Source organism: Nicotiana tomentosiformis, chromosome 3 (assembly GCF_000390325.3).
Source record: "Nicotiana tomentosiformis chromosome 3, ASM39032v3, whole genome shotgun sequence".
In the NCBI taxonomy this organism is placed as follows: domain Eukaryota; kingdom Viridiplantae; phylum Streptophyta; class Magnoliopsida; order Solanales; family Solanaceae; genus Nicotiana; species Nicotiana tomentosiformis.
In genome coordinates this window covers 143,769,056-143,784,681 of record NC_090814.1, presented here as the reverse complement: position 1 = coordinate 143,784,681, position 15,626 = coordinate 143,769,056, and the positions used below count along the sequence as shown (strand labels likewise).

General features: G+C 41.0%; 1 long non-coding RNA gene across 1 annotated transcript; it reads right to left on the bottom strand.

Moving 5' to 3' along the window:
• Nucleotides 1–1,670: 1,670 nt before the first annotated feature.
• On the bottom strand, nt 1,671–15,626 carry LOC138906900 (uncharacterized). The gene is made up of 3 exons (XR_011414524.1): nt 15,281–15,626; nt 3,312–3,399; nt 1,671–1,911 (listed from the first exon to the last, which is right to left on the bottom strand). It is a non-coding gene; the product is annotated as an uncharacterized lncRNA (long non-coding RNA).

Genomic DNA, 15,626 nt, shown 5'->3' with positions numbered 1-15,626 from the left:
AAACCATGGTAGAAACCATCATGAACACTTTTAAATCCATCTGCACATAACCAAGCTATTAGAATTAAATTCCTCTAACTCGACCAAACCACGTAGGTCACCAAAACCCAAGGATATTTCCACCAAAACATCTGTAAAGTCTTACCACGTCGTAATTACCCAAAGGACCGATCCTACCATTACCACACCGGTCTAGCCTACTACCCAGTTGTCCTATTTCTCTGAGTCCCTTCCGAATTTGCCTTCAAATTGATACTTCTCCTTGCTAAACACCACGATATTTAACCACAACTCACCCCACAAACCTTAGCATAGAACCACAACGCCCTACGGCCCTTAAGAAAACGTGTTCTTCTTAAGCACCTCCATAAATACCACAACTGTAACACTCACTCCGAAAATACTTTATGTGAGTCTAAAGCCATTTCATTCACCTTCCTGATACCTAAATATAAAATCCATAATGATATACAAAAATACCACAAGTCTCGACTCCATCCAACTTAAATCTCAGATTTTAGCTGCAAATAAATCCGCCAAAAATTTTTAATTGTTACATATAAATCTCGAATCCATTAGAACTTTCTCGAGAATCACCCCCTTTGTTCAAATCCACATTACACCGCACAAATGGGCCAAAGGACACATGCCCCATTAGCACAACAACTCTCAAAGAAGTAACTCTACTTTAATACTACCTATCAAATTCATACTCCGTGCGCACTACATCATTCACAAATAACAACTCACTCATCCCACGATTTTTATATACTCATAAGTGTAATATAACCCGTATCCAGGAATTTCCTTACTAGAGTCATTCTCGAACTCCACCTCTGCAAGTCATCACTGATTCCCAAGTAAACCTCAGAACAAAACACAATTTTGACACATAGCCATGAATTAAATTGCCGATAGCAGACTCCCCCACTTGGCTCAAAGCCATAAATCAAAACATTCGATAACTCACAATAACCATACTCTCTTACTGCCATAATGCTGCAGTCCGTTCAATAGAAATTCTTCTCAAGCTCATGTGACACCAACCATAAAATACCCCGATCATCCTCTAAGCTCGCAATCATTCTCTTGTCACTCAAGTCAAGTTTCTCAACCAGATTCAATTTCAAATCTCTACACATATGCCTTGCTGGCAGAAAAGAAACTCTCCACTCCCATATAAGGAACATTACCGAACATATGAATCCAAAAGCATAATTTACAACTGAAGCAACCGAGCTTAAGCTGCGGTCTAACCATGGCCTCAAGTCCTCCATACTGGTCCATCACCAAAATACAGAATACACATTTCGAACCTCGTTCATGGAAACACAAGCCGGTGATGCACAGCTGATATGGAATACGAATGTGTAGAAGGAATTCAAAGAGTTATATTTCAAGCTGAATCAATTCTGCACGATAAAGAAAGAAAGATGGGAAGTATATATCCTAAATGCCTTGTAGCCTCTCGAAGATAAGTATGGACATCACCATACCGATCCGCAAGACTCTACTAGACACTTGCTCATGACTTGTAGAACCTATGAACCTAGAGCTCTGATACCACCTTGTCACGACCCAAAATCCAACTAGTCGTGATGGCACCTAACCTAACCCGCTAGGTAAGCCAACTTTCAACTATCCAATTCTAATAACAATTATTAAAGAAATTTAAGTAAATAATTATCTTAACCTTATACATTCCCCAAGAACTGGTATTACAAATCATGAGCTTCTAAGAATAAAGTATACAAAGCGGAAGTAAAATAAATACATAGTCTGTTTGAATAGTACATAAACAGAGCTTTTATAAATCTAAGGCTACCATGAACAAGAGGCAGCTACAACAGGAACGCAGGTACATCTTCAAATCCCGCATCCATCGAGCACAGCAACAACAACAGTCAGCATCTGCACGCAATGTGAAGAAGTGTAGTATCAGTACAACCGACCCCATGTACTGAGTAAGTAACAAACCTAGCCTTAGGTTGAAAGTAGTGACGAGCTTCTACCAAGGTCAGGTCCAAATCCACTAATCCACAACAGTTAATAACGACATAAAGCAAATAATACCAGAAGTAACTCAGAGATAAAATGCTCAGTCACATCATGATTTCAGTAATAATAGTTCTTCCTTTCAAGTACATCAGTGAAAACCCAAATCTTTTGCCAAAGTTACCAAAAATGTGAATAAGTTTGAAAACAGAAATTTTTCCAAAATCCTTCCAATAATAAATAAAATATTTCATTTTCTTTTCAGATAACCATTGTAAAACAAATGCATCATTATTCCCACCTGTCAACATGTGTGAGAAATTATGAATAATGTGATACCGTACAGCATGAGGAAAATACATCTCTATGCATATATGTCATGTGTGCATGTCAATGCAATATATCTCAGAGATTGTACTCATGTACTCACACTCTCAGAGTACTCAATCTCACTGTCTCGCATTCTCTCTCACTCTGCTCAACACATTCAATCACTCAGCGCTATACAATACCTGTTGCGGCGTGCATCCCGATCCCTGTTTATAGTCGACTGCGCTCACTGGGGATGTGTACAGACTCATGAGGGGCTCCTACAACCCAAGCGCTATAAGCACGGACAACTCACTTGCTGTACGGACAACTCACGTGCCATAATATAAATATCTAGATCCGCACGGCCAACTCACGTGCAATAATAATACAAGGATCAGCACAACCAACTCACGTGATGCACGGCCAACTCACGTGTAATAATAATATAAGGATCTGCACGGCGAACTCACGTGCAATAGTATAATATATATAAAGCCAACATGGCTTGCTGCGGTGTGCAGCCCGATCCCAAAAATATACTCACAATCAGGCCCTCGGCCTCCATCAATCATCAATCTCTCCAGTCTCTCTCTCATGGGCTCACAATGTCATGAAAATAGCCCAAAAATGATAATATGATGTATCAATAAATAACAACAGAGACTGAGATATGATATGCAATGAAATGAATATGGGTAAGTATGAATTTTCAACATAACCAATAATTCACAACAATATGACCTCGGTGGGTCCAAATAATACTGGCACATAGCCTCAACATGATTTTTAATATACTTTTCAGTTCAATTTCTTTAACTCATAAAACCGCATGAAAAATGCCAAGATTATTTAACTACAAAATTTCACATAAACAATTATGTCACAATTCCTATAGTGCACGCCCACACGCCTGTCACTAGCATGTGAGTCACCTCCCAACAATTCACGAAATATATATATTTAGGGCTCATACCCTCAACTCCAAGATTAGAAGAGTTACTTACCTCGATCAAGCCAAATCCAATGTCGAGCAAGCTAAGCAATGCTCCAGAAATTCCATTCTGCGTGTATCAACTTCCAAACGGCTCGAATCTAGTCACAATTAATTTGATTCAACCCACAAAAATTATAGGAATTAATTCCATATCAAAATACTAATATTTTTCAAAAATTCAAAATTACACTCAAAAATTGCCTGTGGGGCCCACGTCTTGGAACCCGACAAAAGTTACAAAATATTAACGCACATCCAACCACGAGTCCAACCATACAAATTTTACCAAATTCCAACATCAACTCGACCCTCAAATCTTCAATTGAAGTCTTTGAAGATTTCTACCATTTTCAACCCAATCTTTACCCATTTGAACTCAACACTCTTTCCATAAACCTTATTGACACGTATAAATAATACAATTACATCCAAGAATCATACTCTTAATCACCCATCATTACCCAAACTCGAAATTGAAGATTAGGGGTTAGAACCTTACCTCTTTGATGAAGAACTTGAGGGATTTCTTGTTGGATTTCAAGGCTTGGACAAGAATTTGATGAACAAGATACTTCATTTTCTTCCTCTCTCTAGAACACTCTCACTTCTCTCAAAAATCATCAGATAATTGTCCCAAAATAAGTCCCAAAGCCTATTTATCAAAATTGGGTCGGGTTATTAAAATAGAAAAATTAACCCTCCGAAAGCAGGTCTGCGGTCGCATAATGGACCGCAGAATGGGTATGCGGACAGCAAAATTGATCACAAAATCAGCGCCCAAAACTGGGCTCTTCTGGTCCATTCTGCGACAAGTTTTGCGGTTGCAGAAGCAGTTTTGCGATCGCATAACTGTTTTGCGATCGCATAATTGGTCGCAGAATTGTATTTTTCCAGCCTTTGGTAATTTGGTCATAGCTTTTTGTAGGAATGTCCAAACAACGAACGGTTTGAAGCGTTAGAAACTAGACTCAAAGATATTTCATTTGATAGGTAATACACCATATAACACTATATATCATGAGAGTTATACGCATTTGAATTTAGGTCTTGTGCAAACTCACTTGACACTTTAGTCTTATAAAATTTTCAACTTCTACATTCGATGCCGAAACCTATCGAATCAAGTCCGATTGACCTCAAATTTTGAACACAAGTCATAAATGACATAATGAAGCTATTCCAATTTCCATAATCGAATTCCGACCTTGATATCAAAAAGTCAACCCCCCGGTCAAACTTTCTAAAAATTCAACTTTCGGCATTTCAAGCCTAATTCCACTACGGACCTCCAAACAATTTTTCCGGACACGCTCCTAAGTCCAAAATCACCATACGGAGCTATTGGAATCATCAGAATTAAATTTTGAGGTCGTTTACACATAAGTGAATATCCGGTCAATTTTTCCAACTTAAGTTTTTAATTTTGAGACTAAGTGTCTCATTTTACTCCGAAATCCTTCCGGACTCGAACCAACTAACCCGATAAGTCATAAATCAACAGTGAGGCATAAATTAAGTAGTAAATGGGGGATCGGGGTTGTGATACTCAAAACGACCTGTCGGGTCGTTACAGATATCAATCGAGAACAAGGTCCGATCAGGGATCGATACCGATCGTATAACGGAAACCACAGAATCAATGAATCGAGACGTAACCATGGACAAAGCAACAAATGAAGTGATCGAGGTCAAGGGTCTCGGGGGCTGATGAATAGAAGTGGGTTCGACAGGCCTACCGGATCTAAGGAAGCACCTCGGCTATCGGAGTATAACTTCAGCATTGATGCATCCGCCATCGTGTTGGCTATCGGACGCATCAAAGACACTAAATGGCCTCGACCCATGTAGACCGATCCTTCCCAAAGGAATACCAATCAAATGTGTGAATATCATGGCACCCATGGCCACTGAACGGAAGATTGCAAACAACTAAGAGAAGAGGTAGCCTGGTTATTCAATAAAGGGCACCTTCGAGAATTTTTAAGCGACAGGGATTTCGGCAAGCAAAACGAATAAGAAGAACCACAACACATCATCCACATGATCATCGGCGGTGTCGATATCCCTCAAGGGCCGGTGCTTAAACGCACTAAGACATCGATTATGAGAGAAAAGCGATCTCGAACTCAGGATTACACACCCATAAGAATTTTGTCCTTCAATGATGATGATGCAGAAGGAGTCATACAACCTCATAACGATGCACTGGTAATATCCGTACTTATGAATAAAACTAAAGTTAAGCGTGTGTTAATTGATCCAGGTAGCTTGGCCAACATCATTAGATCGAAGGTTATAGAACAGCTCGGTCTACAGGACTAGATCGTATCCGCAACCCTGGTTCAAAACGGATTCAATATGGCATGTGAAACCACTAAAGGCGAGATAATTCTGCCGATAAATGTGGCTGGAACCATCCAGGAAATGAAGTTCCACGTAATCGAAGGTGACATGAGATACAACGCCCTTTTTGGAAGGCCATGGATCCACAACATGAGAGTTATACCTTCGACCCTACACCAGGTTCTTAAATTTCCAACATCGGGGGGAGTCAAAATAGTGTACGGAGAAGCAATTCCGATATCCTCGTCAACAAAGGAATCGAACTTAAAAGGGGAACAAGGTGCCAAATAGCAATCACAGACGTCAACTTTAACCCAACTAGAAAATCAAAAGATCGAGGTAGATGATGATCAAAGGATCCCTCGATCCTTCGTGGTTCCCGATGATTTCGACGCTACCCAATCAACGATTGAAGAAATGGAGCAAGTCATACTAATCGAACATTTGCCCGAACGAAAGGTATACCCGGGAAGGGGATTAACCCCCGAAATCAGGAAAAAGTATATTCAGTTTCTTATCGATAACATAGACTGTTTTGCTTGGTCCCATTTAGATATAACAGGGATCCTATCGGATATAACGACGCATCGGCTAAGCCTGGACCTTAAGTTCAAACTGGTGAAGCAAAAGAGAAGACCCCAGTCCGAGGTAAAACACGCATTCATAAAGGATGAGGTAACTAAACTTCTCAAAATAGGGTCCATTCGGGAGGTAAAATATCCCGAATGGCTAGCCGATGTAGTTGTAGTCCCTAAAAAAGAGAACAAACTTAAAATGTGTGTAGATTATAAGGATTTAAACAAGGCATGCCCCAAAGATTCTTTTCCGCTGCCTAACATCGATCACATGATCGATTCCACAGTTGGCCACGAGGTCCTTACTTTTCTCGATGCCTATTCCGGGTATAATCAAATCCAAATGAACCCGGAAGACCAGGAAAAGACTTCATTTGTCACCAAGTATGGAACATATTATTATAATATGATGCCCTTCGGGATAAAAAATACAGGAGCTACTTACCAACGCCTAGTAAATAAAATATTTGAGGAACAAATAGGTAAATCAATGAAAGTTTATATTGATGACATGCTAGTTAAGTCCCTGCGCGCAGAGGATCATTTGACTCATTTGCAGGAAACATTCGAGATTTTAAGGAAATACAACATGAAGCTCAACCCCGAAAAATGTGCTTTCGGGGTTGGTTCGGGCAAGTTCCTTAGTTTCATGGAATCAAATCGGGGGATCGAGATAAACCCCGATAAAATCAAGACCATCAAAGACATCACCATCGTGGACAGTGTAAAAGCCGTGCAGAGGCTAACAGGGCGGATTCCTGCCTTAGGCCGATTCATTTCAAGGTCGTCAGATCGGAGCCATAAATTTTTCTCTCTACTCAAAAAGAAGAACGATTTCGCTTGGACCCCGGAATGCCAGCAAGCGTTAGAGGAATTAAAGCAATATCTATCGAGCCTACCACTGCTTCATACTCCAAAAATAGACGAAAAACTTTGCTTGTACTTGGCAGTATCAGAAATCGCGGTAAGTGGTGTCCTAGTTCGAGAAGAGCAAAGTACGCAATTTCCCGTTTATTATGTAAGTCGAACCTTAGGAGAAGCAGAGACCAGATATTCACACTTAGAAAAATTAGCATTTGCACTGATAAGCGCCTCTAGAAAGTTAAGACTGTACTTTCAATGTCACCCCATATGCGTACTGATCACTTACCTACTTCGTAATATTTTGCACAAGCCTAAACTATCATGCCGATTGGCTAAATGGTCCTTCGAGCTCAGTGGGTACGATATCGAATATCAACCCTGTACGGCCATCAAGTCTCAAAATTTAGCGGACTTCGTGGCCGATTTCATGCCGACCCTCATACCCGAAGTTGAAAAAGAACTCTTATTGAAATCGGGTACATCATCGGGGGTATGGACCCTTTTTACGGACGGGGCTTCGAACGTAAAAGGGTCCGGGCTAGGCATCATTTTAAAGCTGCCTACGGGTAACACCGTTAGGCAATCTATCAAAACTACTAGTTTGACTAACAACGAAGCCGAGTATGAGGCCATGATTGCAGGTCTCGAACTAGCTAAAATCTTGGGAGCAGAAGTCATTGAAGCCAAGTGTGACTCTTTGCTGGTGGTAAATCAAGTAAACAAAACCTTCGAAGTTCGAGAAGATAGAATGCAAAGGTACTTGGAAGACAAACTGCAGGTCACTTTGCACCATTTCAAAGAATGAACTTTACAGCATATTCCACGAGAACAAAACAGTGAGGTCGATGCACTTGAAAATTTGGGATCATCGGTCGAGAAAGGAGAGATAAGCTCGGGGACAGTCGTTCAACTCTCAAGATTCGTAATCGAAGAAGGTCATGCTGAGATAAATTCTTCAAGCTTAACCTGGGATTGGAGGAATAAGTATATTGAATACTTAAAGAATGGAAAGCTCTCATCGGATCCTAAAATTTCGAGGGCCCTACGAACCAAAGCTGCTCGATTCATATTAACTGCAGATGGAACGTTATACCGAAGGATATTCGATGGACCATTGGCAGTATTCTTAGGTCCAGGAGACACCGACTATGTCCTATGTTAGGTGCACGAGGGCACTTGTGTAAATCACTCCGGTGCCGATTCATTAGTCCGAAAAATAATCAGGGCAGGGTACTATTGGATCGATATGGATAAAGATGCAAATGAGTTTGTTCGAAGATGTGACAAATGTCAAAGGTTCGCACCAATGATCCATCAGCCCGGAGAGCAACTTCACTCAATCCTATCCCCATGGCCATTCATGAAATGGGGAATGGATATCGTCGGCCCTCTGCCATCGGCCCTAGGTAAAGCTAAGTTCATTTTATTTATGACTCAATATTTCTCTAAATGGATTGAAGCACAGGCGTTCGTGAAAGTAAGAGAGAAAGAGGTTATAGACTTTATCTGGGATCATATCGTATGTCGATTCGGGATACCCACCGAAATAGTGTGTGACAATGGGAAACAGTTTGTCGGCAGCAAAGTGACGAAATTCCTCAAAGACCACAAGATAAAAAGGATATTATCAACACCGTATCACCCCAGCAGGAATGGATAGGCCGAATCGACGAACAAAACTATCATTCAAAGCCTAAAGAAGAGGCTGAACGACGCCAAGGGAAAATAGAGAAAAATCCTACCCGAAGTTCTTTGGGCATATCGAACAACATCAAAATCAAGTACGGGGGCAACCCCGTTCTCCTTAGTATATGGCTCTGAAGCATTGATTCCAGTCGAAGTCGGGAAACCCAGTGCCAGGTTTTGATACACAATAGAAGAGTCAAATAACGAGGCTATGAACACTAGCCTCGAATTATCGAATGGAAAACGAGAAGCTGCTCTCGTCCAATTGGCCGCCCAAAAGCAGCAAATCGAAAGATATTACAATCGAAGAACCAAGCTTCGCCATTTTAAACTCGGGAACTTAGTGCTAAGGAAAGTCACCCTCAATACCCGAAATCCAAACGAAGGAAAACTAGGACCGAACTAGGAAGGACCATATCAGGTTCTCGAAAACGTCGGAAAAGGATCATACAAGCTCGGCATTATAAACGGCAAACAACTATCAAGCAATTGGAATGTGTCGCACCTAAAACGATACTAATGCTAAGGTACGACCCTCCCATGTTCGTTTATATTTCAAAACTAACCCTTGCAGGAGTTCGATCAGGAACAAGGATGGTTTATTCAACACCAAAGCCCTAGGTCTGAAAGCACGTGTTGCACTCTTTTTCCCTTAGACTAGTTTTATCCCAAATGGGTTTTTCGGCAAGGTTTTTAATGAGGCAACCATTGATCGTGCTAACTTAGAACAGTTCAATAGTATCCGAGGCCTCTTTACAATCGACCTCGAATACTTGAGGGGAATTACCCTTCAAACATATCAAGTTCGATGCAAGAAAGTTACTTCATAACAACAGGGTTCCAATAGGAAAAATAGTAAGAGCCAAATGGTCAAAACGAACCGTGTTCATGTAGTTGGCCCAAGCCCTGACACAAAACATGAACACATGTATAATGACTTACAAAGAAAACTTTCTTCTTTACCCATATTTTATATCCAAGAAAAATTCCTCTATTTCTAGATTTATTATGCAAACAGACTTAAGGGCCGACCACTACCCCTTAAATCGGGGACTGCCAACCGAAAATCAACGAAGCCCAAGGGCTACATCGACTTGAGTTCGAGCAACCATTCTCACTCGGGGACTATCTACGAATCCCTAGGGATACCCTATTTTTAGTTCGAGAAATCACTCACTCAACCATTAAGCCTACGGGCTATAATACTTCGAGTTCGAGCAAGCACTCACTCGACTACCAAGCCTACGGGCTACTCTTATTTTGAGTTCGAGAAATCACTCACTCAACCATTAAGTCGACGGGCTACATTACTTCGAGTTCGAGCAAGCACTCACTCGACTACCAAGCCTACGGGCTACTCTTATTTTGAGTTCGAGAAATCACTCACTGAACCATTAAGCCTACGGGCTACATTACTTCGAGTTCGAGCAAGCACTCACTCAACCGTTAAGCCTACGAGCTATGTCACTTCGAGTTCGAGCAAGCACTCACTCGACTACTAAGCCTACGGGCTACTCTTATTTTTGAGTTCGAGAAATCACTCACTCAACCATTAAGCCTACGGGCTACATTACTTCGAGTTCGAGCAAGCACTCACTCAACTATTTAGCCTACGGGCTATGTTACTTCGAGTTCGAGCAAGCACTCACTCGACTATTAAGCCTACGGGCTATATTACTTCGAGTTCGAGCAAGGTACTCACTCGAACACTAAGCCTACGGGCTACTCTTAGCTTGAGTTCGAGAAATCACTCACTCAATCATTAAGCCTACGAGCTACATTACTTCGAGTTCGAAATCACTCACTCGACTATTAAGCCTACGGACTACATTACTTCGAGTTCGAGCAAGGCACTCACTCGAATACTAAGCTTACGGGCTACTCTTATCTTGAGTTCGAGAAATCACTCACTCAATCATTAAGCCTACGAGCTACATTACTTCAAGTTCGAAATCACTAAGCCTTCGGGCTACATTACTTCAAGTTCGAAAACGCTCACTCAGATATAAAGGCTACAAAGTCCGAATTCGACCAAATTGCCTAAAGCCTTATGAAACATTCATAAGGCACGAGTAAAACGAAATCTTCACAAGACAAAAAATAAAACAAAGGCAAGACCGGAAAAGAAAATATATTTGTATATATTTACAAGATTATTTACATGATTGTTTGCAACATCTGAAATAGAAACTAAGGGACTAAGTTTCTTGGTTATCCCCGGGGGCGGTCTCTTCGCCATCGGGCTCCTCCTCGCTCTCAGACCCGCTCTTGCTCTCATCACCGTCATCATCGGAAACCAAGGCTTCAGCATCGGCTTCGAGCTCCTTCGCGCTTTTTATATCTTCGGTGAGGTCGAAACCTCGAGCGTGGATCTCCTCGAGGGTCTCCCTCCGAGATCGGTACTTAGCAAGCTCAACGACCCAATGTGCTCGAGTGTTGGCGGTCTCGGCTGCCTCTTTTGCTTGTACCTGAGCAGCTTAAGCATCGGCCCGGTAAACGGCCACGAATGCATCCACATCAGCCTTTGCCTTTTCGGCGTCGGATTCGGCCTTAGCGAGTTTAGAAACCAACCGAGCCTCGAGCTCCTCTATTCTTCTTACTTGAACTGAGCTTTTCTCCTTCATACTTTGAAGCTGAGTTTAGGCCGATGAAAATTGGGCTCGAGCAGCCTCTTTCTCTCTAACAAAGCGGTCCATACCTTCTTTCCACTTCAAGGACTCCGCTTTTATCATATCAACCTCATCGTGGAGTTTCCCGATCATCTCAATTTTCTGCTGCAACTGTGAGACCGAAAAATTAGCCATCGCTCTGGTATAGAGCCCATAGGCTTTTAAAAGTATCATTACATGCTCAACAGATCGGTCTGATCTTGGTGAGCCTTGGCCAACTCAGCTCGGAGGTCTTTATTTTTTCTCTCCCCTTTGCCCTAAGAGGATTTTAAGAGAGTTCCTCTCCTCCGTGACCCGTTGAAGATCGGTCTCGAACCGATGCAGCTTAGCTCGAGACCGAGAACTCGCTTCTCGATGAACCACCACGGCCTGCTAAGAAAGAAGAAAAAAAGTTAGGAAAGAATAGAAAAACATAAAAAATAAAGAGAGTTAAGATCTTACTCGATTCAGAGCTAGCTACGCTTCACAAAGGAAGCCCGACACATCACTGGGGCCAGCAGCGTCCTCGACCCCCATAAATAGATCATGGAAAGGGTCCTCCCCTTCTTGAGACCGGCTCATCTCGAGAGCCCCCAAAGCTTGGGCTTCCAGAATAGCCCCTCCGGAAAAGGCAAGGAGAGTGGGCGAATCTCCGATTACTATTGCCCCAGGTGACTCGCTTGGGGCGTTCTCCTCAGTTCGGAGAGCTTCAAGACCGACCCCTTCCGATGTACCCACCGTTTGATTCCGATAGGAAGCATCCCCGATCTCTAATGACTCGGGGACTTTGCCTGAACCTTCCTCCGATATCTCCTCGGTTCGAGGCAGAGCCTTATGAATCACCGTCGATTCAGCCACCTTTGGGGCATCGGTGCTTTTCTTTATTCGGGCCGCCAGCGCGGACCCGCCATCTTCTTCTTCTTCGTATTCATTCCTTAGATGCAAAACTAATTCTACAGTCAAAGGAATGGTATTCACAAAAAGGGGGATATCGGTGAGAAAAGAAATGAAAAGGCAAAATAGTAGGAGATAACAACAGAATTACACTTACGCTTCATGTTCCACTCCTCGGGAAAAGGCATCTTTTCGGTCGGAATCAGATCCGAAGTCCTTATTCGGACGAACCTGCTCATCCAGCCTCGATCCCTATCCTTGTCTATGCTCGAGAATAGAGCCTTGGTAGCTCGACGCTGAAGTTTTATTAACCCTCCTAAAAAAAGGCGAGGACAGTATAATCAGATGAGATGATTGAGGGTGAAAGGCATCTCCTCGATTTTGTTCACGAAGTATCAGATCAAAATAGCGATCCTCCAAAAAGAAGGATGAATCTGTCCTAGGGTTATTAGGTATTTACGATAAAAATCTATGATAACAGGGTCGAGGGGACCTAACGTGAAAGGGTAAGTGTACACACTTAAAAACCCTTTCACGTGAGTAGTAATATCCTCTTCGGGAGACGGTACTACCACTTCTTTGTTCCCCTAGTTACAATTTTTTTTATCTGCTCGATATACCCCCCGATTATCAAACAAATATATCTCGATACGGGCTCACATCGGCCGGGAACCGGCAAACCTTTATCGAGTTTGAAATCGGAAGTAAGAACACACGCCGCCGAAACGCACTCCTCAGGCCGTGGATCCTCCAGTGTTTTGTCGGCGGCGGATTGGGAAGAAAAAGCTTTTTCTTTTTGGGGGACTGTTTTTGATGTCTTCACCATTTTTGGATTTAAAGAAGGTGATAAAGATTTGGTGGTTTTTAAGCAAATAATCACAAATCTACGAATGAACTCAGAAGAGACGAAAAGGAACTCAGAAAATTTGGAAGATTGAAGACGTAAAAATGATAAATGGTAAAAGAAATGACTATTTATAGATTGAAGCAATGGCGGTTCAATAACAGCGGTGGCCAACCACCTTCTAACACGTATTTAATGCCTTGGGAAGCTAAACCGACGAGACAGCTATCATGTGCGTCATGATCGAGCCCAATGTGAATGTCAGCTTATATCTGAGCGAGCTGCTGTGAAATCATGTCGTTCCTCGCTACATCCTTCTCGAGAAACGAGGGGACAATCTGTATGCAGTAAAAACCGGTTAGTCCTTCGTACGAACTGGTTTAAATGGTAATACATTGGATCGGAGAAGCGTCTTCGTAGTATCAGGTTGAGGTCCGAAGTCAGGTCACCAAGCTTCGAGCCCGAAGGACCAATGTCGAGCTCAATATTATTATTAAGATCGAGCCCAAGTCGAGCTATGATGCAAAGTAAAGTTATCGAGCTTATGAATCAGAGAGCGACCAAACACTGAGCCCGAATCAATACAGGGGTCCGAGTCAGAATCGAGCTCGAATCAGGATCGAGGGTTCGAGTCAAGATCGAAAACTCGAGTCAATATCGAGCTCACATACAAGAGCCGTTGCAATCCCACTAGAGGAGAGAATCCTGGCAGAAATTATGGAAAAGTTGATTTGTCATGGGTCTCCCACTATGTATTTTTAATTATATCTAAAAGTAGGATTCTCCACTATAAAGAGGATGGCTACATTTCTATAAAGGATAATTTTTTTTGCTTACGTTGTAATTCAAGCATCATATTCTCCTATATTCAAGAGTTATTCTTTTAAGCTTCATAAATTGATTCATCTTGCTTAGTCTTAAAAATCATCTTCTTTCCAACCTTGTTTATTTTGCATTCTTTGTAATCCATATTTGATATTTTTATACATCCTTACGATTTGTATTAAGCTATATCACATATCCTTAGAACTACGTACAAATTCAACTACATCCGTTTTTCGGGTAAACAATGGTCTAGAGAGTGATTCCCAAAAAGACTATCCCTTATCTTAATTTATGCTCAACAGTTCAATCTTTCTTTTTTTAGTATGAAAAATTATATTTCTCATTTAAAACACTAACTATATTGTTTAAAAAATTCTACCATGCCACCACTTCGTGTTGTGATCTCAAGCGTTGATCAATCTACTAATGATAAACAGACCAAATAGAGACCCTAATCCAAAAGACTACCATATTAGGTGGGAGAACCTATTCAACCTATAAAGTTCATTACCAATATACTCTTTACAAAAAACAAAGGAATCAGTTTGGTATTGTTGCGTTTCCTGATCAACCTACACCAACTTTTTTATGCCCACTTTACTTTGAATAAAAACTCTAGTTTGTAGCTTAAAGTGCAATGGTTTGGCTAGTGGGAATCGTAGGGCAATAAAATCATGAACTTCCGCTGCTTCAGTGAAGTTATTAAGTTGCGGCTCTCTGTTAACTTTCAGAGATATACTATTTAAAGTATAACAACTCAGTACACTAATCTCCCTCGAAATTAATCAAAAGGATGAATTACTTAAGTCTAATGTATATAGACTTACCTTAGTAATTTAGTTATTGTTTGTGGACAATGCTTAGTCTTTCGGTTTAGGATTTAAATTTTATGAATTCAACATTTAAGTTTTTTAGTATTGAACCTATTATATTCTTAAAGTTATGGATTACTCACTATATATTACAATTTTAATGAATTTTACACTAAATTTATACTTTGCATAAAAAGTTCTAGGTTCAGATGAACCCGATACTGTGCGCCTGTCTTAAAGAACATATGCACGCTTTGCTAATTTACTGGATTTGCTCTATAATTACCATCGACACAAGCGTGCAGTAAAAAGAGAGGCCTCAGTAAAAGTTAAAAAAAGAAAGAAATAAAAAAGCAAAGAAGATCTCTGCTATTACAAGAATCAATGAATTAAGAAGAACAACGAAATGACAAAGCCCCTTTGAACAAAAAGAAAAAGAATCATATGCTTTATTTTTGTGTAAGAAAATTAGCAGAATCAAAACAAACCTCTTCAGCGGCGACAATTTTACTGATCAAAAGAAGAGATGTGCGATCGTTTTCCTTTTATGGTGATTGTTCGACGTTTTGAGTCTTTTGTCAGCCTTTCCATCAATTCTATAATTTCTGTCTTCTTCAATAAAAGCCATTAAATTCTCTGTTTTTTTTCATTGATTTCGATTGTTCCCTGATTTCTCCTTTGAAATTTCTCCCCTGAAGACAAATCACAGAAATCAAAATTGACTCGTCTGAGAAAAAGAAATAATTAATATTTTGATCCATCGCTGTCTCTCTATCTGCTAGCAGCACAGCTGTTTCTCTTTTTCTTTGCGTCATTTTTATACGAGAAAATTAT